This window comes from Micropterus salmoides, unplaced genomic scaffold (assembly GCF_014851395.1).
Source record: "Micropterus salmoides isolate LMB-PRFRI ecotype aquatic unplaced genomic scaffold, ASM1485139v1 Ms_hic_scaffold_21, whole genome shotgun sequence".
NCBI classification, from domain to species: Eukaryota; Metazoa; Chordata; class Actinopteri; order Centrarchiformes; family Centrarchidae; genus Micropterus; species Micropterus salmoides.
Window position 1 is genome coordinate 12,249,420 of NW_024041262.1, and position 25,173 is coordinate 12,274,592.

At 43.0% G+C, this 25,173-nt stretch overlaps 1 protein-coding gene across 2 annotated transcripts in view; it reads right to left on the reverse strand.

Annotated features, from left to right (window-relative positions):
- Nucleotides 1-25,173, reverse strand: part of LOC119916317 (ankyrin repeat and fibronectin type-III domain-containing protein 1) — a 138,264-nt gene that overhangs the window by 73,244 nt on the left and 39,847 nt on the right. The window lies entirely within an intron of this gene.

Here is a 25,173-nt window from a genome sequence, read left to right on the forward strand (position 1 = left end):
TACTCTAGCTCTCAGCACCAGCTAAAACCTGCAGCCAACATGCCGAGCCCCCCTGATCCCAGTGCCGGCTCAACCAAACACACACATGACAGATGCCTACTCTGCTGCAGCGCAGGCATTCAGAGCATCTCCTCCGCCACCAAAGGCATATTCCTTTTATAACCAGCAGGGATTAGGGCCCATTGGAGGAAGCTAGCATGTGCGCTGGCCTTAGGTGGCTTGCAGATAAAAAAGCATCTCAAATTGAATCAATAACCACCAGCCGCCAACTAATCCCAGCTAGCCCCCATAAACACAGCTCCAGCAGTCCCCCACAAACCCTTGCCAATGCCCTAGTCAAGCCCCACCCGACCCAAGCTCCAGACCCCTTCATCTTTTTATAACCGCACCCCAGGGCCATGCAGGGGTGCTCAGGTGAGAGCTTTCAGGCGGGGTAGAGTGAGCTGTATATTCAGAGCAGAAGGGGATGAAGGGGTACACTCGTTCGCCCAGGTAATCCATCAGCAGACAGGCCAGCTTTGGACTGCACGGCGATTGGCAGCCGGAGAAAAGTGGACAGCTGATGTTGGTCGAGCCCAGCCACAGCACGCCAGACGGGATAAAGAGATATAAGCCCACCACCCTCCTCCCGTGCTCAGTGCTCTCCCTCGACCCCCAACCATAGACCCATGTCATCCCAAAGCTCTTTCATCTTCTAACCCAGCGGGTGCTAAAGCAAACTTTCCACTTTGGCTCTCTAGGGACTGGGCATTGTGGAATTGCAGAGAGACCTGCTCTCTTTGCTCAGTGCCTCAAAGAAGGGGTGCCACACCCCTTGAGTGGTTGGTGGATTCAGAGACGAGTGACAGCTTGGCAACATCAACAGGAGGATGGAAGATCCATCCTATATGATGACTGTCCGCACTGGGATAAAATACCCATATCTAAATCAAGATAGTTTTATGGTCGAGTTTTTTACCATTTATAAGTGCATGATAAAGATGGCTCTCTTATGAATCCCGAGTGTGTGATAAAGATGGCTGAACTGCTAACCATACGTCCCTCTTATGAATCCTGAGTGTGTGTTGAATCCACAATTTGTACAAAAACATCACAATTACTGATGTGTTTTTACAGTGAAATCAAGTCGTCAACTGGTCTCACAGCCTCCAAGTGCTCGACATCTCTGCAGCTCACACAGATTCCTCAAAGCCCTCTCCTGTCTCTTCTCTAAATTAATATAATTTTCAATCTTTAAATTTTGGGTTGGGACAGAAGATGCAAGCTGAGACGAGGATCAAGCCGTGGAGTGGTGGGATTTCCAAGCTGTCAGGAAAACTGAGCAAATCCTATCCCCAGGCCACTGGCTCCACACAGGAATGTGGGGCGTCCACTTTAATTGTGCTTTTCTCCCGATCCCCATCTCGCAAAATCAAATTTCCCTTTTCCCACTTTGTGGATTCCCTGAAGAGCTTTGTGTAACATCTTTAAATGCAACTCACAAGGCCACATATAAAAGTTACAGTGAGTAAAAGAGGAGGCTTCAATGGTTAGATAACTGAAAGCTTCAAAGTCAAAAGGACTATAAGAGACAGCCGGACAGTAAATCAGGGAGACACTTCAAAGCAAGCTATGAAGACAGCCGTGCAGATAGATGAATGGCAAAGAAAGACATTCAGACTCGAAGAAATGGATCATGGAGCAATTCAAGACGGCAGACAAAACAAACAAACATCACCATGCAAGACTAACAATAAGCTATATAAACAAACTATCAAAGTAGACACAATATGACCAACAGACACACACACACACACACACAGCTGTTGTTCAGCCAGCCAGGCAGGCTGACAGAAAGGCAGACAGACAAATAGAGTGAGAGATCCCCGTGTGAAAGACAAAGGAGGGTACAGTAGTGAGTAGCAGCAGCCAAGGGAGACTTCATTAGTGAGGTCAGTGCCCCAGGGTACTTAGTGTAACACTGGAGGCCTATGCAGCCGCCCCCCCGGCCCTATGCCGAGGTGGATATTGCATCTTTGCGATAACATCTCCCTACATAGGAGGGGGGCCCTGCATCACAGCATAAAGACCCCTGTTTTCGGCAAGTTTGAAATAAGGCTTTGTTCCCCCAAGGCCTCGGTCCCCCCCCACCCCCCCACACACACACTGCCTCCTCCTCCTACTCTTTCCTCTTGGGTGGGCCAGAGACTTTCCAAAAAACTGAGCAACTTGTGTCTGGGGAGAGACCCCCCTTCTGCGCATTTACACACACACATGAAAAAACACACTCACACATGCGCGTATACAGGCACGTGCACACTTACACACACACACAGTAACAGACACACACATCATCCACCACCCTCAACCCCTGATCCCGACAGTGGTGTCCCCTGGCGTTTGGCCACGTCTGTGTGGAGCGGTTGGTAAGAGAGGTGGAGATCCATGGCTGCTGGGGGAACAGCTCCAGGAGGGGCCTTGGTGGGCTCATCTCACCCAAAGGGAGAGTGGGGGGCCCACAGAGAGGTGTGTGTGTGTGTGTGTGTGCAAAGGCCTGAGGGGGCCTAGTCCTGGTCAAAGGTGCCTGGCTGCCTGGGCACTCCAGGGAGCTCCAGAGACAGGCAACCTTTACATGGAGCCTCCTTCGGTACAGACGCTCCGCAGTCAGTTACATACAGTTTACTGTAAAAGCCCTCGCCACTCATCAATAGCCATACTCACACTCCAACACACAGACAATAATAGTAACATTCATGAATCAGCACATAAATTTTTATCAACAAACATGCTTCATATCAACTAATAAAGCACCAAGAACTTAGCTGTCACTATGAAAGTAAGAAAAAAGCGATGTATGCTAATTTCCTTGTCCATTCCTGACATGTGAGGGGTTTGTCAAGGTCTTACGGTAGAATGGACAGTATAAATATCCCTGTTGTGATGCTGAGATGGGTTGCCAGGTAGGAAAGACATGCGTGCCCCCATTTATACCCACATCAGCTGGTGGATTTATAGGACCCTTAAAACGGATCAATCATTTTCCACTCCCAGGTCTCTACACCTCTCATCCCCTCTCTCCACACTTTCCTTTTTGATTCTACAGTCAGAGTGTATATGCAGAAGGGGGAGTGGGGTTATGTGTGTGCATTGTGCGCACACTGCCTATGTGTACGAGTGCACCTGTGTTGCATGAGTGTGTGTGTACATACCTTTAATGTATCTTTGTGCGTGCACATACACGTAACACTGTTGTGTATGCGTGTATGCACACGGCTGCATGTACTTAGCGGCTCAGTCAACTACCAGCACTGGGTGCTTTTCATGTTCATTATCACTTGTTTTATAGTGGAATATTTAAGTCGGGGGCCTTGGCACGGCTGCAGCTATAGTTAGAGAACAAAGGAGAGCGCTGGGGGTGTCAGGAGGGTGTGGCATGCCGGAGCGCAGCGCAGAGCTTTTCAGTAAGTGTTGCGCCCCACACTTCATGGAAAGCCAGGGGCCTGGCCAGGCCAGCCGTGCAGGCAGACGGAGCTAAATTCAACTCATTCCTGTATTAATGGGAGCTTATGTGCCATTCCACCTCACTGAAGAGGGCATTAGCCAGAGCCAGACAGCCAGGATACACCTCAAAATATCTCCTCTCTCTGGCCTTCTCTGTCTCTCTAGCATTATGTGTTTTTTTCTAACATGTGGTTTTGGTAGTACAGCTGGTGAGGCTAAGGTTGTCTTTGTGGGAAGGCTATCTGATAGATTGTCTAAAATTCTGAAAATTCTTTATGTTTATCATACAAAGCCCTAAGTAAACCAAATAAGACATCTGTCTACTTGGTATGTAAGTGGTTTGGCTTAAACATTCATACCACTAAATACATTCCATTCCATACCAAACCGGAGGGAGGGTTTGGTTTAGAGTTTCCACTCACATAGAGTGGATTTATAACGCAACACGGTTTTACCACCTGCTGAACAATTCGATAACATCTATCTTGTAGATATGTTCTGCACTTCTGGTTTTGACACAAGACGACATAAGGTCCATTTGGAGAAGGGTGAGTTGAGCTTCCTGGGTTTCCTTCAGAAACCCTGCAAAGCTGTCATTCTGCTGGCATTGGGGTGTGGTCAAACAGGCTTGACCCCAATGTCCTCTGTGTAAGAAATTGAGTTACCCTGGACTGGGTGAGATCTGACTCTGGTGTGGCGGTTGTTTCTGAGAACACTATATTTGACTCATTGACCCACATGATCAATTAAATACATCAATTGCAGCTAATGCACAAGCTAAATTTACAATGGATTTGCAAACTGAGAGGGCACTGTCTTTTGTACAGTCCAAACAAAATTAAAGGTTCTTCCAGCAGATGTAACCCGTGGCTGCTAGTAGGTAGGAGGTAGCTAGGAGACGTCATATATCATAAAAGCAGGGGTTTTCCTGCATAGAGAAATTTTTGGTGCCCCCCAAAGAGGATTTAGCAAGCGCCAAAGGAAAATCACCAGCGCCAAAATCTTTAGAATTGCAATAAAAATCATCTCCGAATGTGTTTTAATAGCCATTTATCGACCAACTGTTGAGCAAGCATTAATAAACCAGCTGCTGCGTTTGTTTGACTGCGCCTGAATGCTCCGCTGCGAAGCTCGCGCTAATGGTGGAGATTTTTTATTTTGTGCTTGAAGTGTGCCGGTATTCACCGGTACTGTCACTTTTATATATTACTCTTTGGCGTACCGGCATCAGTAATCTCTGCCCTCTCCAGATCAGGTTTTCTGCATACTAAGTGACGGTCACCTGTTCCCGTCCTCTCTTGCCTGCTAATCTGTGTGCATAGTGACTCATCGAAGTAACTTTTTGTGAACCGACCAATCACAGCCAGGAGGAGGCGGGACATTAAAAAAAGGTTGAGGCACTACAGCAAAGTTTAGAAACTTGTTGTTCTGTATGCAGTTTTTATTACTGACAAGTTAGTAATTTGCATAAACAGATCAGAGTCTAACCACCATGTAGAGCATTTTTCTTGCACAATAATTTAATGACTGAAAACACCCCACAAAGATTAAACTGCTGTTGCTGTTGTAATATTATAGGCTACTAATGGTAAGTTATAGTAGCCTGTACTATTATCTGAAATTGTAATGAATATACAAGCATTAGCACTAATTCACACTTAACCACAGTGGTGTAGGCTAATATCAGAAAATGGTTTTATATGTGGAACAACTGAATGTCAACTAATAAACTATCTGTAGGCAGATGAACCAAATAAAGTGTAACCTGTAAATATATTATTATACTAACATCATACTTTCTATTTAATGTTACATTTCGGTCGTAAAGTAACTCATTGCTTTTACTATACGCCCACTGATCATGTTACTTACGTGCAAAGTCACCCCCCAAAGGCCAAACAGTAAGCTATAATGGAAGCAGGGAAACTGTATTATTTGTACTGTTTAAAAGGGCCACCCACCCTCACAGTGCAAATGTTACTATGCTGCATAACCCACACAAATAAAATTAGATAAAGCAATAACATAGGGTGTAGGACAAGTTGAGATTTGATCATTTGATTGATCATTGGTCGCTCCATAAAACACACTTCAATATAAAACACTCCGAGTGTAAAAATCCCCATTTCAGTTGTTATAATTGGTTCCTAAATTGATTATAACAGTATACAGAATAACAACAGTATAAAAGTATAACAATTAAGCACTATCCCAATGTACTTCTGTAAAATTGTACCACTTTGTGAGCTGTCAAGAATTTTTCTGACGTGTATTGTTCTGCTTGGAATTGTTCTGATTTAAATTGGGTTGTTTTGTTGGCCGCCTTTTCGTTTGGGATTTCTGTGTGTCCTAAAGACTTGGCACAGGTTGGTGTGTCTGCAAAGACATGCAAGTATGCACATGGAAAGACATTCCTTGTATAACAGTGAATTTTGTGCAAGTGCGGAACGAGCTGAGCAGTTATTGGCTGGCAGGGATAATTGGACTCTATGTAGGTGGCATGACCCAGCTGTCTGCAGCAGGAAGGCCCAGAGCTGAGCGTGACCTCAACCGCTGACCTTACAAATGCAATACAATGACCTTTGACCCTCCCCACATTAAAGAGACAGTGTTGTCTTTCTGCAGTCAGCCAGCAAATTAGAGCGCAAGGGGCCAAAGAATCTTCACCTATTCTTTTTGTTCAGAATGCTGCTGCATCCTGTTTTATTGTCTAGAAATATTAAAAAATAACACTGGGGTGCTTTTGACTTGTGTGCATTTTAAAATTCACCTCCCTCACCCGTCTCGATCCTCCCTCACAACTTAGACCCACTCTCTTATACAGGTACATTTCACACCGTTTTAGATAGATAGAGTACTTATCTGTTAGTAAAACTGACAAACAGCATTTCACTATAATGTCTGATTATGGAGCAAGTGGCCATGAACAGGATCTTTTCCAGAACTGCAACAAAAATGCTATGATCATTAACCTCTACCACATACATCACTAAAGACCAGACAAACTTTGCAGACATCTGCATGGCCTTATGTGGCCTTTGCTTTGTGATGCCTGTAGTTTTCCAGAATGTTTTCCAGAAGCCTAGCTATGCCCAATATCATATTTAATAAAAATGTAATAATTTTCGCTAGTGGGGTGCTCTTTCTTGCACGGGAGGCGGAATGATTCTACGATAAACAACAGCAGGAAGCCCTGCCATAACCAGCTAATAACCCTAATTTTTCTGACAATGATTTTCAACGGAAAAACAACATTACACAACCTTTGTACGGTTGGGCTACAATGTAATTTGGTTTGTTTCAGAATAAAAACACAGACATTTTATTCCTTCTGTCATCCAATCATTCAGACCAGATTATTTAGTGCAATAAACTAACAATGAATGTTTCTCAGAGGCCAAACTGACTGTGGTGTCAACAAAAGTGTGACTCCACTACAATTCATGGAGACACAAGAACACACACACACACACACACACACACAAAACACACACACACACACAAAGACAGAAGGATACATAGTAAAGTATATGAACATTGTGAATTTATGGTAAAGTCATTCAGAATATCACCCCCCACCCCCCATGTCCCCTCTTGTCTCCCTCTGTGCATCAGTCACCAAAGGGGCAGGTAGGCCTCTCTAGGGGGACATTAGAGGAGAGATATCTGTCAAGATGGAAGCAGTGCTCCCTTAGGCTGCCACTGAGCGACGAGCGTGTCCCCTTGTCTGTTCTCCTGTATCACAATACTGCTGCTGAGTGACTGGTAAGCCCTAATGGATGCAGGTATCTGCTGTTAGTCCGATCTTCTATAAAAGCCCTTGGCAAAAAAAAAAAGATAAGGGGAAAACCCAGAGGAGTGAGAGAATGTGTGTGGGTTCAGTGTTTTTATATGTAGGAACTCTTTGATGGAGAAGGGCGTCTGATTTGGTAGCTCGTGCATTGGTGTGAAGAAAATATAATGAGGACATGTGTGGGTCTGTGTTAGAGAAAAGAGAAAGTGTGCGCACCCTTAAGTAAATACAGGTGTGTGTGTGTGTTAAGTGAGTGTCCAGTATACATGTATGTATATATATGTGTGTGTGTGTTATGTCATTAGTGCAGCTTTAAAGGCTTGGCATCCCTGCTGAAATCTAAAATAAAACCAGCAGAATTCAACAACTCACAGAGTCATCAGGGGAGAAAAAAAAGGGCTTATCAGCCAATCCATCATCTAGATGAATGTTTCTCAACCTTTTCAGCACGCAACCCAAAAAAGAAAAACTTGTTTCAGGCAATAACACACAGAGTGGTGAACTTTAACACCAAAGGATGGATTTTATTTCCTTTTTTCCAGGATGTTTTATTTGATTATTTATTAAAAAATACTGGCTAAAACACAGACTAAAAATCTTTTAAAAGTAGCATTTCTGAAAATCTTCATGATCACCATCTATTCTACGGCGACACTAATTACAATCCTTGTCATGCCATTCTCCTAAACCCCCTCTGTATGTCCCGGCCCACAGATGCCACCAAAACGATTATTCTTCGGAACCAAATAAACCTTTGAACATTTGAGCTAAATATTCTTGTTTGTTTTGTCTAAGGCTATACTCAATGGTTTACCGCCACGTCAATCATTAGGAGATGTAAAGGGCTTAGTCAATACAACTTTTATTCTGAGATTTTCCATTGTGTGGAGAACTTGCAAGTAATCAAAAAAAGGTGTAAACTGTTGACATGTCGCGCATACTGTAGCACCCAACAAAACTAAAAGGGAACACGCTGCTTCCCAATTTTATCCAAAGTTTCACCTCAAAATTGTTTTATAGTGCCCCATACCCTGGGTCTCACATGCTCAATCACATGGACCACCCTGATTCATCCCACCCCATCTTTCATTTCACAACCCAAATCCCTCTTTCCTCTTCACTTCATCCTCTCCATATCCTCCCTCATTCCACGTGCGCTTCTCTTTCTTGCCTGGCATTTTCTCCTAACATCTCACTGCTCTCTATCGCTCACCTCCTCCAGAACCTGTTGTCGTTTTCTTGTTTACTCTATTCATCCCTCTGGCCTCTTGACCTGCATGTTGCCTGCAGACTGAATGAGCTACTGCCTAGCAACCCTACAGAGTATTAGCTGTAAAAAATAAATAAATAAAAGAAAAAAGGTGAGTGTTGAATATGGATGAAGCTAAATGATGGTGCAAAAGTTTAATTTCTAATGTTTGAGGTGGGATTTACGGTAAGAGAAGCAAGACATTAGCTAATGAAAGACATTATAAAGTTGTATTATGGGGAATGTAGGATTCAGCATTGTTGTTGCTTTTCCTGTACTAGGGACAAAGCATCATCATATCTTGGCCGCTAATGCTTTGTTTTAACCATTCTTTTTTAATATGTCTCTTGTGACATTTAAGTGTGATATATGAAATCACTGGAGGAACTTGTACTCCAGTCCTCATTAAGGTATTGCTTGGTGTAGAGTTGTGGACATTGCGTCTTGCACTTACTTGAGCATAATCAGTGCTATCTAAAGACACATCACACTGTTCATTTTCAAGCCTGATGACCCAATACAAATGGCAATCCCCACTCTACTATATCTCCATCCACAGAAGTTGAGAGTATCCTAGAAGGGGTGTATGTGTGTGTGAGTTGAGAGAGAGAGAGATGGAGAGACAGAGAGAGAGAGACAAGCAAAAGACAGGGAGCTGACATAGGGAGAGTATAAATAGGACATGGAGAAAGACTCAGGATCAAAAAGGTAAAAATGAAGGTGAAAAGACAACAAAGCAGCAGAGAGAGAGAACTTGTGGAAACAAAAAAGAGGTTGAGGGACATAGAGAACTGACAGCTTGCAGACAGAGAAAAAGTGGATGGCTCGGCCCTATTGTTTCAGGCTAATTTCATGGGATCAAACTAAAGCACAGCCCCAGACACAGACGGAGCTACAGCGATCTGACGAGAAATCTCCTCTCTAATTGGCCCCATGCAAAGGCCACCGCCAGCGCACTGCAACTTGCTCCTGATTGCTTTACCTCCCCGCATAACCGGCTGTACAAGCAGCTAGGCCTGCCAATCAGTCAGCACAATGACGGCTTGCTGTGTCTAACAAGAAGGCGCGCAGGTTTAACAATCAAGTGACTATTTTATGGTGCTGGAACAATGTGTGTCAAAGCAAGCAGGGCTTTCGCTGTCAGTCAGTCAGTCAGTCTGAAAGATCAAAATGCTCCTGTACAGGGGAAAAGAAGTGAAAACTTGATAGGGATTGACAGTGTGTCAGTGTGTGTGTGTGTGTGTGTATGTGTGTGTATGTGTGTGTGTGTGATTGAGTGGGACAATAAGGGAGAGTGAGAGGCTTTGTTCTGAAATGCGTTAGGATGAAAGAGTGCAGCAGCTGAAAGAGGAGAGAACAGACAACTCCATACAAAGGGTTTACAAGCATCCCCCCCCCCCCAACGTATCCCATGTGATGAGGTCATGGCTGGAGTATCTCTCCAAAGAAAAATGCAGCTTACCCAATGATTAAGGAGATCTGTGTATGCAATGTACATATGCTTTGCAGGGTTTATTTACCTTGTATTCTTGTGCGTGTTAAAGAAAAATACACTTTCACAAGCAACAATCCTGCATCGCCTCATTCTGCCAAACATCAGTCAGTTGTGTTCATCGCACCAGAGCCGTGCCGTCGAAAAGGCAGCAGAGTGAAAATTCACCCTATCGCAGGGGGGAAAGTCAGTGGCAACATGACAAGCGGCGACACAATCATCCTCCGCAGAGAGAGCCTGTTAGGGCCCGATAGTGGCGACACTATCTGAGGTGACTCATTGTTTCTGAAGCCCCTCATATGTGTTGCATTAGGAGGAGACGGCAAACAAAACAGAGTCCCCCCCCGTCCCCCCCGTCTCCTCCTTAGTAGCTCCTTTTCCCCAGTACCCTCTTCTCCCTTATCTGTTCCCCCTTCTGCTGTCATTTCACTTTTACTCTTTGGGTTCACGTGTATCTATTATCCCCTTTTTCATCACCCCCACCTCGTTCTCACTGACATTCCCACTGTCTTCATTTTGTTTCTTTATGTGTCAGTCTGCTCTTTTCAATCAGTCAGTCGGCCTCTATACAGGAAATTAATGAGGAAACGTGGTGAGAAATGTGCGTTTTTTTATCTCATCCACTTCAGATCTGTCAAATGCACCTGTCACTGCCTAACTTTCTCTACTCTCTCATGTCCTCATTTTCTTATCTGCCATCCCAAATATTTTCTCTGCATCTTTCACTCAGTGTATTGTTGCTATTTTGGCAACAAACAGATTTTTGCCTGGGATCTGCTTACCCTCGTCTTGTTGATAATAGGGCTCAGGTAGCCCTGTTATCAGATCACTAAAACTTTCCCAGTCTGTAGGACACACATTTCGTTGTCACATCTGACTTTATCTCTTTTGGCCTACGCCAAGACACATAGTAGTGTTTAAAACCTTGTCACTGGAACCACAGGTATTCCTGCTGGCAGGTGATCAAATCATCCCCTTGTCCTGTCAACACAAATACTGTTAAAATACAGGTTTTAAAAAATGAAACATCAAGAAAGGAGCAATGAGGTGGATGGCCGGGATAGAGAAAAGTCCAGCCTGAGCTTGGACAGCCAATAACAAGGAGCTTTCCAACAAGGCTACCTCAGTGTGTGTGTGTGTGTGTGTGTGTGTGTGTGTGTGTGTGTGTGTGCGTGAGTGTGTGTGTGTGTGTGTGTGTGTAGTGATGCGTGTGTCCCTGGTGACAGGCACTCTTAGTGACTTACAGTATGTGTATGCGTGTGTTATGAAAGTGCATAGGAGACGGGAGGAGAAGGAGGGGTAAGTCCTTCTAAATATGCATCTTAATGGCTGCTCTGTTCCCACCATTCACACCGAGTGATGGAGAGAGCGAGGGCGAGAGAGGCAGGGGACGAGGAGAAGTGGAGCTGCATGTTTTCAAGGGGGCAGCCAAGACAGGGACGCAGACAGAGAGACAGCTAGTTGCAAAAGACAGAATGGTGCAAGCAAACGTCAACAAGAGAAAAGCTATGCAAGGAGCCGCCATACCTGACTCCTTCAACCATGGCCCCATTCCACAGTGACACACACACACACACACACGGGCCTCAGCGGCAGTAGTATAGAGGAGCAGAGTGGAGAACTAGCCTCCTCAGGCAGGAGCTGTTTGTCGCTAAATGAAGGCCGGCATTCTTTGGTTTCCCAGGGAGCTGGGTGCCTGCCAGTCCCCCGGCCACTGAGTGCCATTTTATTAAGAACAAAATGGAGCCCCTATGAAAGGAGCCCAGCACTGAGCCTGCACAGGTCTCACTGCGCTGAGCCTCGGCATAAACAAACACCACCTTAAAGAGACAGGCTGGCAGAAAATGAGGGACAGCAGGGCCCCTTCAAGAGCCCTCTAAGAGATACAAGCTAGTTTGGGATTGGCAGTGGCTGTTATTGATGAGCAAGAATCTCCCTCGAGGGGTAAGGTGAGGGGTGAGCCGAGGAATGCAATGATAAACACGGTAGTTCCCCCTTCAAAAACAATCTTAGCATTTTGTTTTACAGCCGGTAGATTACTAGTAGTTGGAAATGGTGAGATGCTATAGACAAGATAATGATAAAGACAAGTGCCAGAAAATGATCAAAGCTGATCAACCTATTTGCACACCGCCTTACATTTTCTGCCGTCTATAATCAACAAGTCATTACAGTAAAACTAAACTAAAAGGAGAGACACACTGTAAAAAGTTGTGATGGACAGACCACCAGTCAGCTGACATCTGGCATTTAAAAGAACAGACACAAAAAGTAAATATTTTTTGTGCTATTTGCATTTGTGTAAAAAAATGCGTAGCCAAAGCTGAGCAGGTGTAGAATTTTGATATATCTTTTTTTCCCTTTTTTTAATAAATTCATAAGAAAGGATTCATACAATGTCAAAACTCTGAGCATGTCATAAACTTCAACAGAGGTCTATAATAAACTGAACTTTAATAATAGGAATAGTTTATGATGGCGTGTGTCATATTTCTCAAATACTTCATCATTCTGGGCTGAAATAATAAACTGGGACAGTTTTAAGGCAATCATTCAATGACCCTTTGGTTACTGGGTATACAATTAATTTTGGCACATATTATACGCATATTACAAACTGCAAAATCAGTGATTTACTTATGTATCACTCCTTTCTTATGTTCTTATTTCTTACAGTGCAACTATGTAAAGTAATGCTTGGGGAGAGAAAGAACGAACAATAGTGTGATGAAAGTCAACCACATGAAAAGCGACAAACGACGCCTAGTCCCTCAAAATAACTGTTTTGATGAAGGAAACATGGCTTTTCTCTGAAATATTTAGTTTAACCAAATGCTATAACAGTTGAAGCTTGATTTATTTGTATCTTCCATAATTTCTTTAGCGCTACAAATGAATAACAATTATTTACACACATGTAATCATTTCCAAGGAAACATGTGTTCCAAAGGATCTGCATATCAGTACTCCCCTTTATTTTCTCAATCACACACACACCATAAACACACACACACACACACACACACACACAAAGTATGATGGGACCAGAGCCAACATCTGTCTTTGATATTATTTAACTAACCGCTTATTGTGGGAGCCCACCAGCACCACGGATGGCGTCTAGCGCTGTGTGTGTGTTAGTCTATGAGTGCGTTTCGCCGTCCATTCAGACACTTTGGCAAGCCGCTGTTGTGTTGTCACATCCTTCAGGGGTTGAGCTGTGAGTGTGTGTGTGTGAGTGTGAGTGTGTGTGTGTGTGAGTGTGCGCCTGTTCAGAATGTGCATCGGCATTTCTGAGAATGTGACTGCATACCAGCGTGCACTGTGTGTTTCCACAGACGTGAGAACAGTGCGAGTGTGTGCGGTGGCTATCCCCCTCCATAGTGAAAGCCACAGCCTCAAAACCACATCAGAGAGTGTGTGGGAGACAGAATGACAAGGCCAGGAACCAGCCAGCGTCTGCCTGCAGCCACACACAGACACAAGACACACGCTCACACACTGACACACACGCACAGTCATACTTATCACACAAATTTATCACACTAACCCATCTACTTATTGACACAGGCTGTCTCTTACGCTCTCTCTCTCCCTCACACACACACACACACACACACGTTTAACACCAACCGTCATTACACCACAAGTCCTATCCAGTGGTCACCGTTTAGGCCAAGGATGCAGTCTGCAGCAGAGGGCGATGTTTGTGTTTGCATACTTTCTCACAGACAGACATTGACTGAGCAGAGAGCAAAATAGGCTTTCTACTGTGGATTTGTTTTAACATTTCGACTGTCACTCATTGGCATGTGGGATGAATGAAAATGAAAATATTTGAATTATTTATTTACGTCCACCTCACCGGGAACAGAAATAAATGGCACGCAAGCAATAAATAGGCTAACAAAAGCTCTGAAAACAAGATAATTACAGATACGTCCACATGCAAGCATAGGCACGCACATTCACACGCTGAGTGTTCATTAATACTCAGCCAAAATATGCTCGCCGTCATGTTGACAAACACATATTAGCAGCAGACAGACGAGTATGATGCGTGCTTGCCCTCTTACGCGCGCGCGCGCACACACACACACACACATACACACACAAACAAGCTGTTATTGCCAACGAAAGACCATTCATGCAATTTCTCACGCTGACAGAAGCACACACACGCACAGACAAAGCCGCAGTGCAAGTGTAGATCATCCATGGGTCAGTGAAAGCTAGAAGCAGTGTTTTTCCTTGCGGTGGACACACATCAATTTCAAGGAAATTGCTTGCCCCATTATTGGAAAGTGTTACCGGAATGTCAATTAAGGGGGAAGTTTTTAACCTCGCACCACACAAATAAACAGTGCACCCCACTCCCCCTTATTAAAGGCGGTGTCAGTGCAGACAGAGAGTCTGGAGGGGGTAGAGGGGAGGGATGGGGGGAGAGAGGGATGGAGGAAGGGAGGCCCGGGGAAAGGGAGAAGAGGAGACAGGAGATTTGGTGCTCTCAAAGAAATGCTTTTGGCCCTCCTTTTGTGCCCGAGGCCCTAGACCCTGAGAACCACTCAAAACCCGGGCTCTGGCCCCGACTCAGGCCCACTTAATGTTAACCTCAACAGGCAGGGATCTGTTTGACAGCTGGTTGGATCTCGTAGGTGCAACTGCAGCAGACCAATTAGGGGCAGGTCAGCGGCGGGGAGGGATGAGAGAAAGAGGGGGGCTTATGAGATAGAGGTGGGAGATGGGAGAGTGAGAGGGGAGGGCAGATGGCAAGAGAGGGGCTGGGGCAGAGAGGTGAAGGAGTGTGGTAGAAATGATGTGTGTGGGGAGGGTTGAAAGAGGTGAGAGGAAAAGAGGAGGGAAGAACAGATGTACGGGAAGGAATATGAAAAGGAGAGATGGTGGGGGTAGAGGTGGGGGGGTAGGAGAGATCAATAGTGTTTGTTTAGTGCTGGCTTACTTCAAAAACACAGTGAGTACTAAAGCAAATAAACTGTGGGGGGGAAGGAGGGAGAGATAGAAGGAAACATGCACAAAGAAACAGCTGACCTTTAAAAATAACGTTAAACAAAAGAGAAAAACAGCGAGAGAGACACAGAGATAAAATGATGACACCAATAGATACCAGATAGCGAAACAGACAATTCTAACAGACAGGAGTATTCAAGTATGAAGATTTCATACTGCAACCCTACTGGATTTCTGCAAAAACCCACATAGATCTCTAATAAGCCATTAAGGCTTGACCATTCCCTATTCTCGTTAGAGGGACACAGCAGCACTTTAGCTTATATAGCATGGATTACCACACCTGACAATCAGGAAGTACTTCAATAAGTAGCCCAGCAAAATATATCCTAAAGGTCCACAGTGTGAGAACTGAACACTGATCTCAGAATGATCCAGAAATATTTAAAGACAACTTCAGACAGGTATAATCTACTGATGCCTTTCTGAGCAGATCCTCCAAAGATGGATGGAGTGCTCTCGAATGGCTCCGGGGGTCTAAGTCTGTGAGCTCATAGGCATGCAAAATGCCTTCACATAGCCAGTGTGTGAGCCTCTGTTTGGAAAAGGGCTTGCCAGGTGCCCCATCACCATAACAGACGAACAGCTGCTGAGAGGCTGCGTGTTCCATGTAGCTTTCTGGAGCATACGTGGACAAGACACAAGCAGTGCAATTCCAATTCCACCCGATCGCGCATGTTGGAAAAGGTATCGAGGAAAAGGGCATGAGTCTCGTTGAAATAACAAGCATCCTGGAAGCTAGCATAACCTCTTAAATGATGTTTGACCTTGATCTACTAAATCCTGATCAGAACATTAGAAACTATTTAAATGTTAAGCAGAATTTGTGATAAATAATACAAATTACTGCACAGTACTAGAACATTTCCATGTGATAAAGCAGCAATAAACACATTGGAAAGCAAATGGTAATTTTAAGGGGAAATCTCATCTATGGTTTAAAACAGGGCTCTTGAGAGAACTTTAAGCACCACAGGAAGTTCCCACTGTGAGGCTCAGCCTGTGCCACCTCACACCCAATATGAAGCATTTAAGGTAAGTGGTAAGGTGAGCGAGCGCCTCACTCACTGCATCCAGGTCATCATCACCTGACAACTGAAGAGTCAGCTGGGGTCGCTCAGGGTTAAAGGTAAACGCCATGAAGTTCGTCATCGAATAGCTAGATCACAGTGCTCCAAGTAGTCACAGCACTGCTGCTGTATAACTCCCCATATAATGCCAAGTAGTCACGGAAATCAGAGTGCTATTGGAGGATGTCGATCACGAATGGACTATGCACATCCTGGATGGCAGAGTTGTTCATATAAGTAGGTTCATATCAATTTTAGTGCATTTCTCTGCAGGGGACAGTGGTCAAACCTATAAGAGGGCGAAGCCAGGGTAAACAGAACAAGAGAATTCAAAACTATTAAGTATGTATAATTCCACTGCCCCAAATATGTCCTGTGGTTTAGAAGTTTGATTTCTTAGTTGAAACAGTAAATGTGGAGAGGAGAGGAGATTATTGTACATCATTATTAGTTAACTACTGACTCCACAGTAATCCTCAGCAAGAGCTCCCATGTCAGTAAAAAGCAAACCCCAGCCCAGACTGCAGGGAGAATTCAGAAAGAAAGAGTGGAGAAAGAAAAGGGAATGGGAGGGGGGAGGGAGAGAGAGAGAGAGATGGAGAACTAGACAGAGAGACAGATCAGGAGAGAAGCAATTCTGAATCTACATAGTTAATGAACACCATTTCACTGGTTACCATTGGCAACCGAAGTGGCTCCATAAAACATTCCCATGCCATTCTCGGCCCATTTGGGTGAGCGCGTGTGCGTGCACGTGTGTCAAAGAGGGGTCTCACTGAACAAGCCTATTGAAATGAGTGGTATTTTCTCTCTGTTTTTAGGTAAAACAACCAGCCTGTGGCTCTCCTCTTTGGCTTCTTTTAGAAATAGAGAGGGGGGAATAGATGGAAAATAGTGTACTACATAAAGAGGGAGAAGATGGCTGCAAATGATGATGAATTATGTGTGATGATGTGAGTTGTGTGTATGGGTATTCGAGTAAGTGCACATGAGTGTGTACAAAAAAGCCAACCGTAACCAAACTAACCATAAATGCGCCTTTCCAAGCCAGAGTTGGCATTTTTCTGAACCTAACTTTGACTCTGAACTACAACTAACTTTCACCACTGCCTTTGGTTTCCTAAATTAACTCTCGCCACCAAAGCAGTTCATGAAAAATGATGTGTTGAAGTCAGTTTACATCAAGAGACACTCCACAAAATCCCACTTTAGCGTGGTTATCTTTGTTTGTTTATTCACATTAATCATTTTTACAGCATTATTCATATTATTCATCCATCCTACATATGTATTACTGGCCAAGGCGGCAGAAAAGATGGAGAATGAGAGAGGTGGCCATCTAAAAAAGCTTATGAAACAGACCCAAAGCTGTGACTTCATTACTTTATGGGTTTTAGCCTGCTGAGCCACCAGTTCACAGCCCTGATTGTCAAAGCGGTGTTCAGCATAGGAATGCTGAGCAAACAAAAACACCACTGTTTTATTTTCACAAAGTAGCCAAGGGTCTGGCTTCTCTCTCCTGTTTTTCGCCCTGCTGCTGTGCATTCCAATAAAAGTCTCCATAGATAATGAATGTTAGTAGGCCTTCCACAGCCAAACCTTGGCTCGGAAGGCAGTTATGACTGTCCACTGTGGTGTCTGTGTGTTAGTCATCTCAGGACGAATGAGTCACAAGAGAGAAACCTCAAGCACCACCCAGGTAACAGTTCAGTCACACATACACACAAACAATCACACACACAAAATAACAGCACCAAGACCAGTGAGGTGAGGGATTGTATTGACATTGTATTGACTCATTTCCCATTGAGTGGTATTATACTGCCACCATATGGCCAGTATTAGAATGACCAGAGCTGGCAGTGGCATGCAGCTGCAAAGCATAAATTAGAGATTATTATCCAGGAGTTTGGCATTAATCAGCTAGAATGATTGTAGGTATGTTGGTTTGTCAATGAGGATGTAAAATCTGTTATCATAATAACTCTTAGTTTTACAAAACTCGTGCAAACATTTGCATAACAGCTAGATGATACACACCCTTGCTATGCTATGTGATCTAAACTAAAGAAGAGTAGGTACGCCAAAAAAATAAACTGAAACACACTCCTGGAATGCATGATAAATATTACACACCAGACAAAGAGCATCCAAAGGTGGAATTTAAAAGGAAGGTGTTAGATAGAGAAGTGCCAACACGGCAGCATCGTGATACAGGGAGTAGATGTGATGGGAAGAAAGTAATCACATTTTCAGTCTGGCTCTTTTTCCACTGGGCACTTTAATAGCACTGACAGAGCACATTGTTTTCAATCCTCAATGCAGTCCTTACAGCTGGTGTATTTTTCATACCGGCAATTAGGGATTTTAGTTAAGCTTATTTGTGTGTCGAAAAAATTTCTTAGTTGCAGTGGAACAGAGCAAGCCAAATGTAAATTAGAAAATCCACAGTAAAGAGCTCATCTGTTGATCTTGGACAGCTGAGTCTAGATTTGTGAACAAAATCAAACTTCCACACTGCTAGAAATAAGGATGCCGACAATGTTAAATACGAGCACAAGTCCTGTTTTACAAGGGAACATGTGAAGCTAATTCAAAGTTGTCAATATCGTAGTCTTTTACATGACAATATTATATAATATAATATAATTAAATCTTTTCAAAAATGGAACAGCCATTTAAGTAAGATTTGGTATTGCTGCCACTGGTGATCAAAGTCTTTCTTAGGTACTCTGGCACTTGTGCTATGGTTAGTTCATCTAGCTAATTAGGAGGGATTAGCCAAGTGACCACAGGACTATTCAACGCCAGAACAGTTGTGGTTTTAGTTCTCATTATCTTTCTGGAGGATGAGAAAGATGCTCACAGACAAAGAGTTACTAACCATGGTAGACAATGAAAAGTGTAGAAAACGTGGGGAACTGCATGAATAAAGACAGTGAGGATGATATCACAGCAAGGAAAACTGGAGATCCACCACCATGCCTTCCCCTGGCTCCACATGGCCCTCCTCATCAGGCTAATTACCCCAGTATTAACTGTGCTAATGCTGCAAAGGCCTTGAGGCATCCTGTTTTGATTGAGGGTACTGGAAGTTCGGCAGCTTGACAGAACAGTGCTCTCAAACTGCTGCCAGTGTGCCGTTCAACATCTGTCATCCTGGGCCTTTCAGTAGATGTGTCCAGGTGTGTACATGTTGGTGTCTGGGAGGTGGACACTGTACAAAAGCGATGACATTTTCATGATAATGCTTAACAGGATCCCCCCCCCACGACCCTCGACCCTTAGCTGGTGTTATACAGGAGTGTCACTACAAACAACCACTTCACCTTTTAATAACTGTAATCAGAGCATTAAGCGGCTGTGCACACTGAGGCCCTCCACTACAACTCCCTGTGGTTATCCAACAGCATCACAGCACCAACATTTATACACACTATCTATAAAAATATTCATCAGAGTTGAGTATCCATGGTATCATTACAGTTTCAAGTGGGACTAGTTCCCAGTTAAAAATCTATCACTCCTGCACAAAGGCATCTAAATATTGCAGAACGCATTTATAATCATTATCATCATACATTTTTTTAAAGTGTCTACAGCCACTTAGAGTGTTCTGAGTGCTTCAAGGTCATTTAGCTTTACCCTTGCCATAAATGAAAAATTTAAGACAGAAATAAAGACACTGTCTGGTCATTCAATTTTAACTACCATCCTCAATTCAGAGTAGACACATCAACTTTTGTCCAAGCACAAGTGCAGCCACTGTTTCAACGCTCCATCATGTAATTCTTCTAAAAAGTTCTTACGTTAACATTGAAACAAATAACTTCCTGTAATCTGAAAGGGTTGCTAGTATAGTCAATCCCGCAGAGAATAAACACTCCACTCTGCGAGTGTATCCTTCTCTAAGCCACTTTAAGCTCACTATATCGGTCAGTGTGGTCCTGGTCTAATTGACACTCGCATATAAAACTATACATATCCTCACCCCTCTGATAAGCTCACCAATGCTGACTATATGCTATCTACTCAGAAGAAAACCAATAGAAAAGGGTGGCTGGTGTACAGACAAGAATATACAGCAGTTGACAGAGAACCAATTATGTAGGTGGTTGATGGACCAGGTCTAAAACAAAACTTTTGCGAATGATGCCCATGATGTTCTGTTCCTGGTCCGGCTCTGTGTGAGTGAAGACTCTAGTCTTCACCGCAAAAACAACACACTGCGTCCAAAAAGAGGTTTAGTCTGTAGCACAAAACTGGTTGAAACAGATGGGAAATAAACAACTGTCAAGGAAAAAGCCCATTACAAACTATTAGGATGCTTCTCTTTCATTTAATTATTTAGGAAGGTCTGTCTTCAAAAGGATACAATAGAAAATCATTGAAGGTATTTTGTGAGCAGGTCGGGCTGAGTGGATACCGTCTTTTTTAAATCAAAAGCAATAGCTTTGCAGAATCCTTAGTGCTGTTGATTGAAATCTTTGAATAGGTCCCTGCAGTCCTTACCTCAGGTGAAGACTTTCTATTAGAGAGGCAAATGTGCTGATTTCTAAACGGATCAGGTGGTAAGATGAGATAGACCTCAGAACTGGCAGTACTATATTACTTCTAAGCTGTCTCGCCAATACCATTTCAATATCTGATATCTGTATTTACGCAAGATGTTCTCTGGCTTCATCTTTCATGTGTGTGATGTGTGTGTTTATGAATGATTATGTGTGAGCACACACTGCGTCTGTATCCTGACAGCATTAATGATTCCAAAGAGAGGCAGAGCTTAAACCACAGGGAACAGCGGCACATCTCTTAAACCAATCCAGACAACCCAGAGCCTTTTGACCAAAGCAACATGCTGAATATCATTCGCCTCATTGGACAAACTGGGTACCACTGAGTTTCCTGCCAGCGCAGTATTAAAAGTCTTGCATGTGTGTGAGTATGTATCTATGTGCATGATCTGTTTGAATTTGTCTTGTGATGTTTCCTGTGGGTTTCCAGTGAATCAGGAAATGATGACAAACAACTATATGCATCCCCCAGTTTATGAGTAAATTGAAGGGAAAGTGACTCCCCTTGTTTTATTTAATAGCGGAACTTTGTGAGTCATCTGAAGTCTGAGTCAGACTGAAGTGCTGCAAATAAGCACGGACAAAACATTATGAAGCTACAGCCGTTCAATCAACAGAAATGATACGGTCTGTACTTTGATTACTCAGCCCCTTAGCTTGCTGCTGCTACGCTTTGAGTGCATTTGCACACTCAGACACATTTATACATAAAACCCACTCACACACACACACACACACACGCACACACACACATACACATTTGCAGAAGTAAATTTTTCACTTAGTTACTCACATTTGCAAACTCATTTAAAATAAATCCAATATGATTAAACCGCAATATGTCAGGAGATTAGATTACAATTGATTGATTTTAACTTGGAATGTATTCTGATTGTTGTTATGAGGCACACTGGTATCGCCTCAGAAACGGCTCCCTGAGATTTGTACAGCAGATGACAAGCTATGTCTCCAGCTACAGTCTAGACTTTTCTTTTTTTTTATAAATGGATACTTCCTTCAGATATAATTTGTCATCATCTCGTGATGCTTTCAGCAGCATGAAGGTGACTTCAGGTCAGTGCCCAAATGTCAAACCAATACTGTGGAAGCAGTGTGAAGAATGAGGTGAAACTCGATTTGAAGCGAGTGACATTATCAGGCGACGGATTCCAGCTGTTCTTCAGGCATCATTGTTTACAGTGTCACAACAGGAGACGGCAGTTAAGTCACATACATCCACACACATACTGTACATACACACAGGCAGGTATCTGTTCAATTTATTCACAAATCGGAGATGCAAATAGTTGTTTGTCATAATTTCCTGATTCACTTGAAACCCGCAGAAAACACCACAAGACAAAAACAACCACTACTCCATCCTGCAGAGATATTTGACTCTGTAGGAGTGGGTTCTTTCTCATGTTTCCAGCTAGATACAGCAGTTCCATATCCTACAAATGCTACTAGTGTTTTTAGCTATGCTCTGCTAAATTGAAGAATGGACAGATGAAGTGAGAGCTGCTGCTTAATGGTCACTGAGGAAGACACTTAAGCCCCCATCGTCATTGCTTTACTGTAATATAGCCGAACCAAGCTCTAGTCTCTGTCTTCGTAAAAATGAAAGGAGCTCTCGAAAAAGTCACAAGCTGCTGCTTTTGTGCGCAGTATCCGGGGAATAGTTGCTATTTTAACACAAAATGTAACAGGAAAACAACTTTATCATGCTGTATGCTGCTGAGAAGAAAACAGAAGATATACAGCACTCTGAGTGTGATGGCTAAGAGGGAAAGTTGCTGGAGACGAAGTGATACTGTTATGGTAGACAATTGACTTTCACTGTAGTACACAGTTTGACAAGTATGGGGTTTCATTGTCTCTGCCTCCTTTCTCCTTCTACTTTACAACTCAAATCGCTTTGCACCTCTGTAAGCCCTTTCTATACCAAGATTATAGTCCCACACCCATATGTAAATACATCACACTAGTCCGCACACAACAATCAAACACGTAAACTCACAAACTAGGACACATTCGTACACCCTAGCTGGAGACTAGCTGGTCTCAGTGATGCAAAAAATTTGAACAGTTTTCATTGCGTGATTAACTGGCTATACCATTTCCATTCGTCTTCATAATATACAGCAGATATATATTTAACACACAGACACAATTACTCAGTATAACTCAATTTGTGCTGCAGCATCATTGTTCTGATATTAAGTCATTGTTGCACTGCTGTGTCACTGCCAGCCTCCAGAATAATTCACCTCCAGGCCTTTGCATTGCAGCAATTCGTGTGAGCCAGGCAGCGGTTGTTTTTTGGCCCTTAATTTTCATGGAGCACTGCTCGACGAGCGTATAAATGACGAAAGTGAGCTAAATATGTTCTCCTTGCATCCACAACCAACATGCCAACACTGCTGCTTTTGTGCAGAGTTAGGAAAAGAAAAGACTGAGACAGAGAAGCATAAAAACCATCCCTACTGTGAGATAAATTCCTATCTTTCTCCCAAGTTTAAGTTTGTTTCTTACAGGTGGAGATAAATTAAAAGAAATATATGTTGTTAAGTGGAAGAAACCTCGACACTGCTGCCTTATATAACCTGTCTCTCTGATGAACTGTTAATGTGTTTTTATTTCTGTCTGTTTTCCATCCGCCCCTGTTAAGCTACACAAAAAGGGACGTTGAATAAAAGCATCCACCAAATGCATAACATTAAGTGTAAGAATGTAAACTGTTGGTTATGGTGCTATATTTCACACCAGACAAATGCTGTGTGCTATTAGAAGACAACATTGCTTGAAGTCTCACCCCAAAACACACGCGGCAGGTCATCAGATCCAGTGCGGTCCCCATTATACCAACACATACACTTGACTGCTCGGGTCAAGATGCTGAACTGTGGACTACGATAAAAAGCTTGTGTAATGAGCTTCTTTCCTTTCCAGATCTGACTTTGGTCTTTGATTGTACCGATAAAGTACTCAAACTCCAACCAGCAATATCTGTTTCATGCGCCCACGAGATGTGTCAAGGATGATAAACGAAAAGTCCTTTCGAGCTCTGACATGTGAGTTCCATTTGAAATCCCGACGACCCTTTCAACTACTTGTGTCTGAAGATCGGCTATCAAAAATATCCCCTTATCAGTGCAATATCTCCTTTTTAGACAGCATCTATCCACATCCAGTGCTGTACTATAGCAAAAAGAACTCTTCCACCAGACTATACCCCTACCTATGCTGGTGTCCTGTTGTACCTGTGACACTGGAGAATCAATTATAAAGCTCAGGCTGGTAATGAGGTCTCCAGTTACCTGATCCGATGACAAAGGGACAATATAGAGGTCTTCAATCTTTAATGCATATTCACCAAGCCTGCAGTCCCTGTCTGGCATCACTGGCCCCAAAAGATCCAGTGAAACAGACATCGAACTTGTTGAAATTATAACAAACTATACAATATTACTATTAAACAATAAGACAATTAATTTGAAATTGTATTTCACAGACTGAAATTTAACCTAATGGTTTGAAATTTAATTTTACTCTCTCAATTTATGAGTATTATTTCAATTTTGGTGGAGCTCGAAGTTCAGTTTGGAATTTCAGTTTCAGTTTTCAAATTCAGTTTCAAAAAATTTAATTTCAACTCACTGTGTATGGCTACATACCTAGAAAGGTGCTGAATTGAATTGGAGCTCGAGTACCTCAGAGTTGAAACTGAATTTTGAGAAAATGAATTTCAGAACTGAATTCTGCACTGAAATTGGACATAATCTTCACCAGTTAAAATTCTATTTCAAACCATTAGATTCAATTTAAATTTTCATACAATATTCAAATTGAACATTTCAAATTCAAAACTTAAATTCAGATTCAATTTGTGCTACCACTGAAATAACTCCAAATACATAATTTTTATCAACCATGCATTGCTTCATAGTGTCTGTCTTGTTTCAACATCTTTTTATCATGGACTGCCTCAGTGTTATGTTTTGTGTTCTGCATGTTCTATGGAGATGTGAAAAAAATATAACTTTGCAAATACTTATAAATAAAATATTTTGTAATCTGTAACTTGTGTGCTGTGTTGCTGTTAATTCTTGTAAAAAAAACACTGACCCTTAAAGGGCACTCCCTAAGGATCCCATAAGTGAGATTTATATTGTATTAGCATAGGATCTGATAACGGTAGCTGAGCTGCAAGTGGGGTAAGTAAGGTGGATCCAAATTGTGAAAAAATAACAAAATAATAGTAAAGGGAGGTAAGAGACTGTGAGAGAAAAACAGGCAAACAGAGAGTCATGGTGTCTTCATTTGAGAGCTGCTGTGAGTCTGCGTGATGGCATATTCTCACAGCGAGAATATGCCATCACGCATTATGCCATGTTCTACTAAACAGCCACGTACTGTAGGGATCACTTCAAATCCAATCAAGTCTGTCTAAGCCAAAGCCAAGGGTGACATTGTGCCATGGTGTG